Source organism: Gracilinanus agilis, chromosome 1 (genome assembly GCF_016433145.1).
Source record: "Gracilinanus agilis isolate LMUSP501 chromosome 1, AgileGrace, whole genome shotgun sequence".
Lineage (NCBI taxonomy): Eukaryota > Metazoa > Chordata > Mammalia > Didelphimorphia > Didelphidae > Gracilinanus > Gracilinanus agilis.
The window spans coordinates 548,065,541-548,077,969 of NC_058130.1; the positions used below are offsets into that span (position 1 = coordinate 548,065,541).

The following is a 12,429-nucleotide window of genomic DNA, read 5'->3' on the forward strand; positions in this document are numbered from 1 at the left end:
ATTGCAATTTTATCCCTTCTTGATTTGGTAAACAAAATCAGATTTTAACTTTTGATCGTGATTTGATTGCAACTGATTCACTAATAAAAAATTGATTTTAATAAATTATTCAATTCAATAGCAGCTAAGAATTACTCACAAAAAGGCCCAGGAAAAGGAGAGAAAATAAGATTTAACCCTGAACCAAAATCACTTCTTCCAGATGATGCCCTTAGAAAATCCTTTCAGCCTGAGGTTTATCACCTCCATTGTCACTACCTGACAATAAGTCACTACCTGAGTCATAGACTTGACCATAAAATGAATGTTGGCAATTGCAAAGATAGGCCTATCACAGACTCTTAAAGTAGGAATGGAACTTCAGAAACTCGATCTACTATCTAATTTTAAAAATCTTTTGTATGTCAGCTCCACATGGTCATTCAGTTCTTCCTTAGTCACTCCAGTGACCAGATGCTCATTTCCTTAACAGGCAACAAATATAAATATGTTTATTTTTAAAATATTTTGGTATTTTAGTCCATAATGAGGTTTTACTATATGTCCATGAGAAAACCCTTGCTTCTGGAGGTCTCTGGGCTCCCATATGAACCCAGGCTAATGTTAGCAACCTACCTTCTTAGCCATCGTTGGAAATATAATTAGCAACTAGCACACAGGTACTCTGGCTGCTTGAAGGGGGAGGAGGAAAATGAACATTTCAGCCTTTTCCTAGTTGGCTCCAAGCCAGTGAAATGGGCCACAAAGAGTCATGCTGATTGGATTGAAAAAGTACCTTTTTAGCAACAGGATATGATCCCCTTGCTTAAAAACTGACTTCTCCTTTGAGAAGAGGAGTGGAATGGTGGTGGAAATTTTGATTCTACTGGTAGGAAGGGGGGGCATCAGAATATAACTAAATTTGCCTTTATGGTGCTTTCCTCACCTGATCAGTTTCTCTTTCTCTTAACTGCCTCAGCTTCTAATCCAATGTCTAGGCTTTCCTCTGATCTTCAGGTGTTTTTGAAATCCTGACTAACATGTATTCCCCATAATTTCTTCCTAATTCATTTACTCTGATCTCTAGGTGTTAACATAGCAGATATGGACATCTGGTAAAGACACAAAGCAGCAGCCTATCTTTCTATACATACAAGTTCAACCACTGAGGGCTTTTTCTCAGACTCAATAAAAGATTACTTGTAAGCCTCATGTGCTTACAATCAATGTTTTCTTCTACAAGAAAAGAACAAAGATTCTCCTGTGTCTCTTCTAAGCAACCAACGTTCCTCCTTCCCATTACTTGTAGGTTCTTTCCTATGACAAAATTGATTTTTAGCCTTCTGCCTTCTAATTTTGCCATTTCTAAATCGAAAAGAAATGTGAATTCTCTGACTTGGGGTATTATAGCAAGAAAGAATCCAGCTTTTTGCATTGCCTCACAAGTAATCATATTTTCTTAGTCTCAGTGAAGCCTAGTCTGTAGAGAAGCAAGTTTATATCCCATTACCCCAACTGAGTCAGTCACTGAACCCAGCAGGCCTATACCAAACCACTTAATGTCCTTGACTACTACTGGTAACACCTAGAGCCAAGTGGTAACACCAAGCCACTGCCTTGGGCAAGGCCTCAATGATGCTGAGAGTAGCATTATTCCCAAAAAGGAGCCTGAGAAATTAGGTATCCCGGTTATTGTTGCATTTCAGGTTTTTATGGATTCTGTCCAGGTTTCTACTGGAATCAGTTTGGAAAATGGCTCTAGGGACAATTCCAATGTTGGAGCCACAAATGAGTATGACTATTGATCTAGAGGGCAAAAATTGTGAGAATTCTCAGGTTTACATCAAACTATGGCAGTTAATTGAGTTCATACTACCTGAAACCAAGGGGAGAGATGCATATGAGTATTAGAATAGTCAATCATTTCAATGAACCAGTGTCATACTCTGAGAACGCAGATTCTCAAGTTTCCACCACTTGACTAGAGCAGTTCTTTTCAATTCTTAATTAATAGATCCAATGACACCTTTTCAGTCTTTCTTCTTCTTGGTCTTTCCACAGTATTTGACACAGTTGACCATTCCTTCCTCCTGGATATTCTCTCCTCTCTGAATTTTTATGACTACTGTTTCCTGCTTCTACTACCCATCTGCCTATTTCTCAGTCTCCTTTACTGGACTAATGTGGGTATATTTCAACTTTGTCCTAGGCTCTTACCTCTTCTATATTCTTTCAGTAATTTCATCAGCTCCTATGAGTTCAATTATTATCTCCATATAGATGACTCAAAATTTCATATCTTGTCCTCGACTTTTTTTCCTGACCTTGTCCTGAATTAGAATCGCCAATTACTTGTTGAATGTCTCTACCCAGATGTCCCCTAAACATTTCTAATTCATATCCAAAAAAGTACCCATTATTTTTCACCTTAAGCTTATCCCTTTCCCAAACTTCTCTATTTTTGTTACTATACTAATAACCTTCCAGGCACATAGGTTTGGAAATTCCTCCCTCCACTTTTTATTCTCTTTCAACTTCATTTTCAAATTATTGCCCAAGTTTGCCAATATCTCTCCCATTCATCCCTTTCCCACCATCACCCTAATTCCTCATTATCTCTTTGCCTGGACAACTCTGCTCAAGAATCTAATCGCTCTCAATTATAGCTAGAATAAAATTCCAACTCCTTTACTTGGGACTTAAAGCCTTTTATAACCTGGTTTCAACTGATTTTTCCTGGCTGATTTCACTTTACTCCTCATGCATTGTCTATCCAAACTCTCAGCCATATTAATTGACTGTCAAAAGCCTATAAAACAGATGGTTGTACAACTAAATGAGGTCTTTACCACAAGCTGGGTGTAATGAATCCTCCAGCTCTCTGTTCCCACAATTAAAGTTGTATCTTCAATTCAGAATGATATTCCAGATTTCTTTATTTCTTACAAGATAGTGTTATGAGGGACAATATTATGACCTTGGACAAGTCACACAACCTCTCTGGACTTTAGCTTCCTTGATGTAAAATAAGGAGCTTAGACTAGATCCATGGTGGTGAAGCTATGGAACACATGCCAGAGTGGGACACTCAGAGCCCTCTCTGTAGGCACACCCACCATCTCTCCAGCATAGAGTTTCCCAGAGTTCTTTACTAGAAAACCAGAGGGATGCAGGGCCAGGCTGCTCCCCTCACCCTCTCCAAGTGCCCCTCCAAAAAGTCTGCCATCCAATTTGGAATTATGCTCAAAAGGCTTTAAAAGACTATTTGCCTTTTGATCCAGCCATAGCACTGCTTGGTTTATACCCCAAAGAGATAAAAAGGAAAAAGACTTGTACAAAAATATTTATAACTGTGATGGCAAAAAATTGGAAAATGAGAGAAAGTCCATCAATTGGGGAATAGCTGAACAAATTGTGGTATCTGTTGGTCATGGAATAAATAATATTGTGCTCAAAGGAATGAGGAACTGGAGGAATTCCATGTGAACTGGAAAGACCTCCAGGAATTGATGCAGAGTGAAAGGAGCAGATCCAGGAGAACATTGTACATAGAGACTGATACACTGTGGTAAAATCGAATATAACGGACTTCTCTACTAGCAGCAATACAAGAATCCAGAGCAAGACTGAGGGACTTATGAGAAAGAAAACTAGCCACATTCAGAGGAAAAACTGTGGGGGGAGAAAAATAGAAGAAAAATAACTGCTTGAACGCATGGGTTGATGGGGATATTATTGGGGATGTAGACACTAAACGATAAATCTAGTCCAACTATCAACAATATGGAATTAGGTCTTAATCAATGATACATGTAAAACCCAGTGGAATTGTGCGTTGGATAAGGGGGGGTTAAGGAGGTTTGGGGGGGAGAGAAAGAACATGAAACATGTAACTAGGAGAAAATATTAAAAATAGAAAAAAAAAGTTTGCCATCACTGGACTAGATGATTTCTAAGGTTCAACCTTTAGTTGTATGATCTTACTTTACCCTCTGCCTGTGACAATTGAGGCTGTTTTTCTTTCTGTCTTCATATACCCAATCATCTAGCACAGTGCTAGGCAGGAAGAAGGAAACAAATGCTTGCTAAACTGAACTAAATTATATTTGCTAAAGATGAAGTCTGTAAATATTCATGAAGTTTACCCATGGAAAGATGTGTGCAGTATTTGAACCTATGCTTCCTCTGAGATGTTGAGAGCTGCTTTCTAAGCTGAAGTCGCCTAGATCTGTTTTCTTACAGACCTTCTCATAGATGTTTTGATGCCACAAGGCATTCACTCCATGTGCCCAGTATGTAATCTTCTGGATTGAACAAAAGGAGCTGGCAGGGCTATTGATTCACTAAAGCATCCTCTGTGGGAGTTTTTCTTGCTTGTCCAATTTTCCTTCTTGTCCACAGTCAGGATGATAGAGATGGTCAGGATCACAAATAGGGAGATGAATTACTGTGCTTGCTTCATATATGGATTTGAGTTGATCATGAGCTATGGCAATGAGATAGAATACTCAAGCAAACATTCATCAAGTGCCTATTATATACAAGGCATTGGATGAGGGATATTTTTGGATTAGAACCATAATTTCATTGCTATACGGAACTCTCAGTGAGAAAATTCCTCTATCAAAGCAGAATGACATCTACTTATTATTATTGTGCTAAAAGGAATAATGAAATGGACAAATTCCATGTGAACTGCAACGACCTCCAGGAACTAATGCAGAGTGAAAGGAGCACAACCAGGAGAACCTTCTACACAGAGACTGATATACTGTAGCACAACTGAATGTAATGGACTTCTGTACTAGCAACAATGCAATGATTCAGGACAATTCTGAGGGATTTACAAGAAAGAACACTACCCACATCCAGAGAAAGAACTGTGGGAGTAGAAATACAGAAGAAAAAACATGATTGATCACATAGTTTGATGGGGATATGATTGAGGATGTTGACTTTAAATGATCACTCTATTGCAAATACTAACAATATGGAAATAGGTCTTGATCAACGACACATATAAAACCCAGTGGAATTGCTCAATGGCTAGGGAGGTGGTTTGGGAGGAGAGGAGGGAAAGAACATGATTCATGTAACTATGGAAAAATATTCTAAATTAATTAATTAAACTTTTTTTTTAATGGCATCTACTTGTCAACTGAGTCGTAAGGACTTGCCCTGAATCACTAGTGCCCTCTACCCACTACTCTTCATTGCTCCCCTGTGCTAGGGGATATCTGGACAAATGGAAAAAAAAACTGCCTTAAAGGTATTTACTTTCTTCTAGGGAACTAAAATACATAAACTAATAAATACAAGATAGAGTAGGGATACAGAGCACAAACAACTTAAGAGGGATCAAGGGCTTCCCAGAGGCATAAATGAAGAAGTGCATTTCAAGAATGGGAAATGGCAAGAGATGGAATGTTAAGTTTAGAGTATATAGCTAGCTAGTCATCCATTTTGGTTGAAAGGTAGAATGTTTGCCACCACAAAAAGTATAGCTATAAATATTTTTGTATAAACCTGTCCATCTCCATTTTAAAAAATATTTTTGGGATACAGACTTAGTAGTGGTATTGCTAGATCAAAAGGCATGCATTCATTTAAAACCTTTTAGACATAATTCCAAATTGCCTTCCAGAAAGGTTGGATCAATTCACAACTCCACCAGCAATGCATTAATGACTTTTTTTTTTTTTTGCCTAAGTGACAGTTTTTAAAAAGCATTAAAAACATTTATTATGGGGGGCAGCTGGGTAGCTCAGTGGAGTGAGAGTCAGGCCTAGAGACAGGAGGTCCTAGGTTCAAACCCGGCCTCAGCCACTTCCCAGCTGTGTGACCCTGGGCAAGTCACTTGACCCCCATTGCTCACCCTTACCACTCTTCCACCTATGAGACAATACACCGAAGTACAAGGGTTTAAAAAAAAAATGAAAAAAATTATGGCAAATGCATTTATTATGCATGGATATTGTAACAAGAAATTATGCACAAGTTTTATAGAATTCAGTGCTAGAAGCAATCTTAAAAGGTCATCTAAGCCAACTTGCTCATTTTCCATTTGAGGAAACTGTGGTCCAGAAAGGCAAAGTAACTTTTCTAACATGATACAGTGGCAGAACCCAATCATGAATTGCTGGGGGGTTACCAGCAGTCCAGTTCCCCTTGGGGGCGGGACAATTGAGCGAAAATGGAGTGAGAAGAGTCAGAGACCAAGTAGGTTTGCAGTGGCTGATCTGAAGTGTCATCTGCTGATTTTAATTTTTATACCCTCTTTTCTTTATGATCTCATGCAGGTTTTTTTTTCCATACATTCAAAATTACATATTAACTTTTGAAACATCACAAGATTGACATTTACTAATTATCTTACTGTGGTTAAACAAAGAAGCAAGCTTGTCAAAAATTATTCATTATGGGCTGGCTTAGTTTGAACTTATTCTTTTCAGCCATGCGTAAGGTACAAGTACATCAGTTCCTAGCTAAACATAATAGTTAATTATATTTTAACTAATTATATTATGTATGTATGTTATACTATTCATTCCCATCATCAATCAAGGAGATAGTTATGGTAGTTGATTACATCCAATAAGATACAATAATATCAGTCTCGTCCAATGTTTTGTTCCCATGGTGTTTTTTTCTGTTATAGGATCACTAAGAATACAGTTCTGGTAGGGCGATTCTGTGCTAGTTTGTCATTGCCATAATTTCCTTGTGTTTCACTGTTTCTATAGTCTGTAGGAGTTTGGGAACAAACTCAGGCCAGGTATTTTCTTGCTGGGAACTTTAGAAACTTGCATTAACTCACTAACTGCTGGTTTTCTGCTGGGCTGATTCTAGGGGAAATTTCTATACTCTAAGGGGTTGTACAGGGGTTTATTTTTGGATAGTGGGTAGTCTTTGGCTGTGATTGTTCTTGCCATGAACCAGTATTGTTTTTCTGTATCTCCTTTGAGCTGGATAAGGATATTGATTGCAATAATTTCAATGCAAGTGAATGTCACTGTAAAAAGAATCACATGGGGTAAACTGAGTGTGGAATCTCCATCCTCCTGACAACCTGCCCTGCTGGATTGTCAGAGCTTGTGAGTAGCCCAGCTAACCTCACAGCCTTGATGGCTTCCGGCAATGAATCTAGGTTTTCTGACCCCTTTACAACACATAGTTCCTACCTCTACTACCTATTCCAGACTCTCACCTGTACCTTGCATACTAAATTATTTTTAGGAACAGCCATCCTGTTATATTCACCATAGCAATATGAAAGGGGAAATTTTAGCTAACTAAAAAATTTTAATTAGAAAAAAAAAATTGGCCCATGTTTTCTTGAAGATTTCTCTTTCATCGATGGTTGTAACATTATATAAAATTCTTTGGTCTCAAGGAGAAAAGGACAAATTACTTGATTTTAAAAATATATTTTTTTATTTTTTTAGTCAAAACCAGGTGAGGTTCCGGACCTAGAGGCCAAACGGAACAACTGCCAACATATAGCTTATCTTTCTAAGGCTACCTACCGGATAAAGGTAAGGCAACTAAAGGAAACCGGAGAAGGGTTGCGGAGGCCAGCGGGTGAAGGCGTCCGAGGACAGCTGTCACAGGTGGCAATTCGGAGTCTTATCTTCTCTACCGCAATAGCAGCCAATAGTTCCAGCAGCCAGACGAGCTTTGGGGGAAGCGTCCCTACTAGTTCCTAAAGCCGGGGCGGGCCGGGCGTTTTTTCCGCCCATTCCCACTAGGCCCAAGATTCCAGGTCGGTCCCCGCCCAGCCTAGGGTCCAAATTCCGCGCCCGGCACTGGCTTGCCTTGCCCAGTCCTGCCCTTTCCGTCTTTTCGGCTCAGGGTCAGGGCCGAGACCTTGTAATTCGGAATGCGGAACAGCTACTGGAATGTACCACCTTACGGAACCAGAGGTGTAGTTGGCCAGAGAGTGTGGATGACATCTTCCAAATATTGAGTAAGAAAATGCCACGAAGGAATAGCCATAAAGCACAGAAGTTATTCTACTCTCTCTGAGTAAAAGAACTCCCTAATTTTATTCCGTCACCCCGGGACCGAGAGACGACACTTTCGTCTACACTCCATTTATTCTTATTTGGACTGCGCCACTTCCGGAAGTGGCGGAGTCGGGACACTCAGCTGCTTTTTCCTATAGTGAGGGAAGTCTGGTTTCTGTAACCTCGTAGCTGGTCTGCTCCAGTCTCGCACTAAAGGGGAAATCACCCTGAGTTTCTCTTGGTTCTTTGTGGCAGCAGGTGAGTGGCGCTCGTGCCGTTAGAGCGAGACACCTTCCGCCTCTCGGTTCCCGAGCTTCGGGCTCCCGAGCGCCGCTTCCGGGCGGACCCCACCCCTGTCGGCGACCGTTGAATGGGGAGGGAAAACAGTGGAGTGGGGAAGGGGATGAAGTGGGGGAGGGAGAGGGTGTTGTCTCTGGAGTGAGTCGAAGGCTGGGACTGGTGGGTGCCTCCTGGAGAGACGGAGGCGGGAGGTGGTCCTGTTGTCTGTGGTTCCCCTGTCCCTGATGGGCAATCTTGGGGACTCTGTCTCAGGCCCGAGAGGGTGAGATATGGGGGTGGGATAGGATGGGATGAGATGAGGAGTAGAGCTCTGGCCTGAATAGGATGAGGGACGAGGAGGCACTTGGCTGCGGCGGTCTGGCCCGCCTCGGAAACTCTGGTAGGGTGGGGCAGGGTGAGGCGAGATGGAGAGAGGGTAGAGAAAGTAAAGAAGTGGGGATGCCCCACGTCCGAGCCCCTGGATGATGCTCCTGAGTCGCGTTGGCTGCTTTACCTCCTGAATCTCCTGCCTCCGAACTAGCCACCTCTGGCTTGTAGAACTGAATTGTTATGCTGGGTTCTGAAGCTGAGTAGCAACTTCAGGTGTGTGGAACTTAGGTCTATGGAAGTATTCATTAAGCATCAATCACTGTGCATCCAGGATTTGAAAACATAAGAGGATAGAATATTTACATTTTTGTATATAAAAATGATAGATGTAAAATATAAGAATAAATAATGAATACACAAGTCTGAAGAACAGGATTTGGAAATAAAGGAGTAAATAATGCTGCTGAGGGTGTGGCTAGTTTATGGAAGGCCTTTAAAACTGAATTACAGGAGCTTAAAGCCGATACAGAAAGCATTAAGGAGCCATTGTAAAATCTTTTTAACAAAAAAGTATCGTTAGGAAGACTGATTTTAAGGTGGTAGGTAACATTTACGGATCATGTATTGAGGGAGGAGAGACAAAAGATCAGTTAGCAGTCTTAATAGAGAGTATAGAATTTAAGAAATTAAAAGAACTTAGTTCACCCTCCTACCTCCACCCCTCGAATTTTGCAGATGAAGAAACTGGGGCAAAGAGTAAATAAATGACTTTTGCAACATGGCCTAGCTACCAAGTAATAAGGCAAGGGGCCCTGTTTCTATGTTCCAGTGTTTTATTATAGTATGTCCTCGCTGGATGGGACCTCAGTTTATCTGGTGCAGACCTCTTTTTTTACAGGTTTATTAACAATTTAACAATTTAAGCAACTTACTTGTAAATTCTTTAAGATTTTTAGGACCTTCAAATATTTTGGTAAGTTGGATAGCTTTAGATTGTCTAGGAATATATATACCTTTTCCCTGTAGTTTAAGCTTTAGTGTAAATGGATTTTCAAGGAGAGAAGGGTCTTTGGAGTTACTAGGGAGAAGTAACAGTGCCTCTGAGTACAGTCTCATATGGGACCAACATTTTCCCTTTGCTTCTTATCCTCCATTTCCCTTCCCTATTGAACTACTGGTCATCTCCAGATCTTTTTTTTTTTATCTTTTTTCTCCCACCTCAATCCTAAAGGTAGGATCCAGTCTAAAGTAAAGTATTAGCTAACAAATATTTTCTAGTTCTTCACAGTTTGCCACAGTCTGTAGGTGGAGTCTTTCCCTTTTAGCCCTTTTTCACAATGTAATGATCATGCTTTTTCCCCCTTGGATCATTCATCAGTTTTGCCCAAGAATTAATAGCTGTTATTGACAAACAACTATCTGTGTAGGCCTTTGCACTGGCTGTACTTCAGGATGGGAATGCACTCATTTTTCACTTCTAATCCCTAATTTCCTTCAAGATACAATTTAAACTTCACCTATAAGACTTTCCTGTTCTCTCCAGCTAAAGGTGCCCTTTTTCCCTCTCTACCTTCTATTTATTATGTTACAAAGAACTTTAAAAGCCAGAAGAATTTATATTTGCTGCTTTAGGCAGTAGGGAATCATGGACGTTTATTGAGTAAGGGAGTAATATGATCAATACCAGGTATTTAGGATGACTGCATATCATAAATGGTTAATTTTTGTGAGATCCAAGAACAATTCTATGGATATCATTAAATGTTAGAATCACTTTGTTATAAGATTTATTTGATTACTGATTTATTTTCAGTATTCAAAGTCTATTGTTCACATAATATAATCATCTGCCAGTAAATTTTAAAATGCAGAGAAAACATTGGGCATGGCTATTGTAGTAGAAAGTATGAAGGAAGTAAAATGGAGAATATTTGAGCAACATCTCAAAAGAATTGACAGGAAATCTGGCATTCCCTCTTTTCCACAGTTTTTCTCACATTCAAAGATTTTAGCTGAAGGTATTCATCTTGGTTCTCCTGTCTTTGTTCCTTTCTAGGAAGCCTCATTCATTTTAATAGAGTCACTTAACATTTTGAAGCTGATCTAAACTAATATTTCATGTTTACAAGACATCTCCACTTAAATGAAAGGTACTGTGTAGTCATGAAAAAAAACACCAGATTTTAAAGTCAGAGAACCAGGTTTAAATTCTTTTTCTGTTCCTTACGCTTCCTGCCTTCAATTAGTCATTTCATTTTTCTGGCATCATCTGTTTCCATTATAAAATAAGCAAATTGGTGTGGATATTTTCAAAGGCCTTTTTCATATTTTAGTCCTATGATCCTATGTATCATTGTCACCTCAGATTTATTGTGTTGAAAATAGTTTTCCTTCATAAGTCACTTAACTCTCATTGCCCAGCTTTTTCCATTCTTCTATCTTAGAAGAATAATACTAAGTTAGAAGGTAGGGCTTAAAAAAATTAAAAGAAAATTGTTTTTTCCAAGTCTCTTCTCTCCCCACCCTACTCCCTAACTGAACCACCCTCCCCCCAAAAGAAAACCATCTTTTTGCAATTATCTAATCTCTTTCAATTTATCAGTATTCTTTCAACAACTAGCACATAGGAAATTATTTCCATCCTAGACTTGACATGTGCAAAGCACAGAAAATATGACTAATAAATGGTTGAATTTAATTGAACCATTCAAGAACAAAAGGCCAAGAAAAATCTTCCATTTAATTAAATAGGCATTCATTAAACATCTACTCTCTGCAAGATACTATGCTGGGTACTGAAAGAATTGTGCTACCCCAATGGAAACAGTTTTAGAGAGAAGCTGAGTTTTGCATTGTTTTTTGGAGATGGAAGAGAAGAGAACAATACTGGGAAATATAGGTACTGGGAATTCAAAGGCACAAACTAAACATTCCTTTTCTCCAAGGTGCTTACATTGCATTGGGGTGGGGGTGAGGGAACAAATAAAGGACAGCCTGTGCAAAAGTATGTAGGTGAGAGATGGAATATTATGTATGGGCAACAGCAAGTTGCCCGGAATATAAATTGTGAAAGAATAATAACTCAGTTTGTGTAAAGATAGATGGGAGCTATATTGAAAAGAGTTTTAAATACCCAGTGAAAGAGTATGTTTTATTCCTTAGGTTATAGAAGAGTCAGTGATAATACCAGACTTATGCTTTGGTAATATCAATTTGGCAGCTCTATTTAGGATGAATTTGCAACGGGTAAAAACCAAAAATAGTGAAACCAATTAGGAGGCTATTGTGGTATAGGTGAGATTTGATAAGGACGGTGGGTGGAAGAAAGGGAGTTAGATGGAAGAAATATTAAAAGAAGCTGAATTGACAATTCTTGACTGCTAATTACATATAAAGGTTGGTTGAGGGAAAGTAAGGGATTGAGGATGTCTTGAGGTTTCAAACATGGGTAACTAGTCTAGAAATCGAAATTAGGAAGAGGATTGGACTGGGAAAAGAGAATAAAAGTTCTGTTTTGATCATGTTGATTGAGATGCCAATGGAGCATTTAGGTAGAGGTGTGTCTAGGAGGCAGTTGATAGTTGGGACTGGAGTTTAGGAGAGAAATGAGGCCTGGCTGTGAAAATCTGAGAGTTGAGGCAGAAATGATAATATGAACTGAAGAGATCATCAATAGGGAGAGTAGAAACAGAAAGGGCCTTAAGACATATCCTGGTAGAACACTTTCTTATAGATGTCAGTACATAGGTGATTCAACAAAGGAGATTTGAGGAGGAATGGTCAGTAAGAACACCAAGCTAGCACAGTTTTAGAAAAACTTGGGATAAGAATGAAT

The 12,429-nt window shown here is 39.3% G+C and overlaps 1 protein-coding gene across 1 annotated transcript in view; it reads left to right on the forward strand.

Moving 5' to 3' along the window:
• Positions 1–8,115: 8,115 nt before the first annotated feature.
• The window catches only part of LOC123239477 (myosin regulatory light chain 12B), a 28,165-nt gene continuing 23,851 nt past the window's right edge, over positions 8,116–12,429 (forward strand). The window contains exon 1 of the mRNA XM_044666760.1: positions 8,116–8,243. The gene's annotated coding sequence lies outside the window, so the exon portion shown is untranslated. The remainder of the gene's footprint in view (positions 8,244–12,429) is intronic.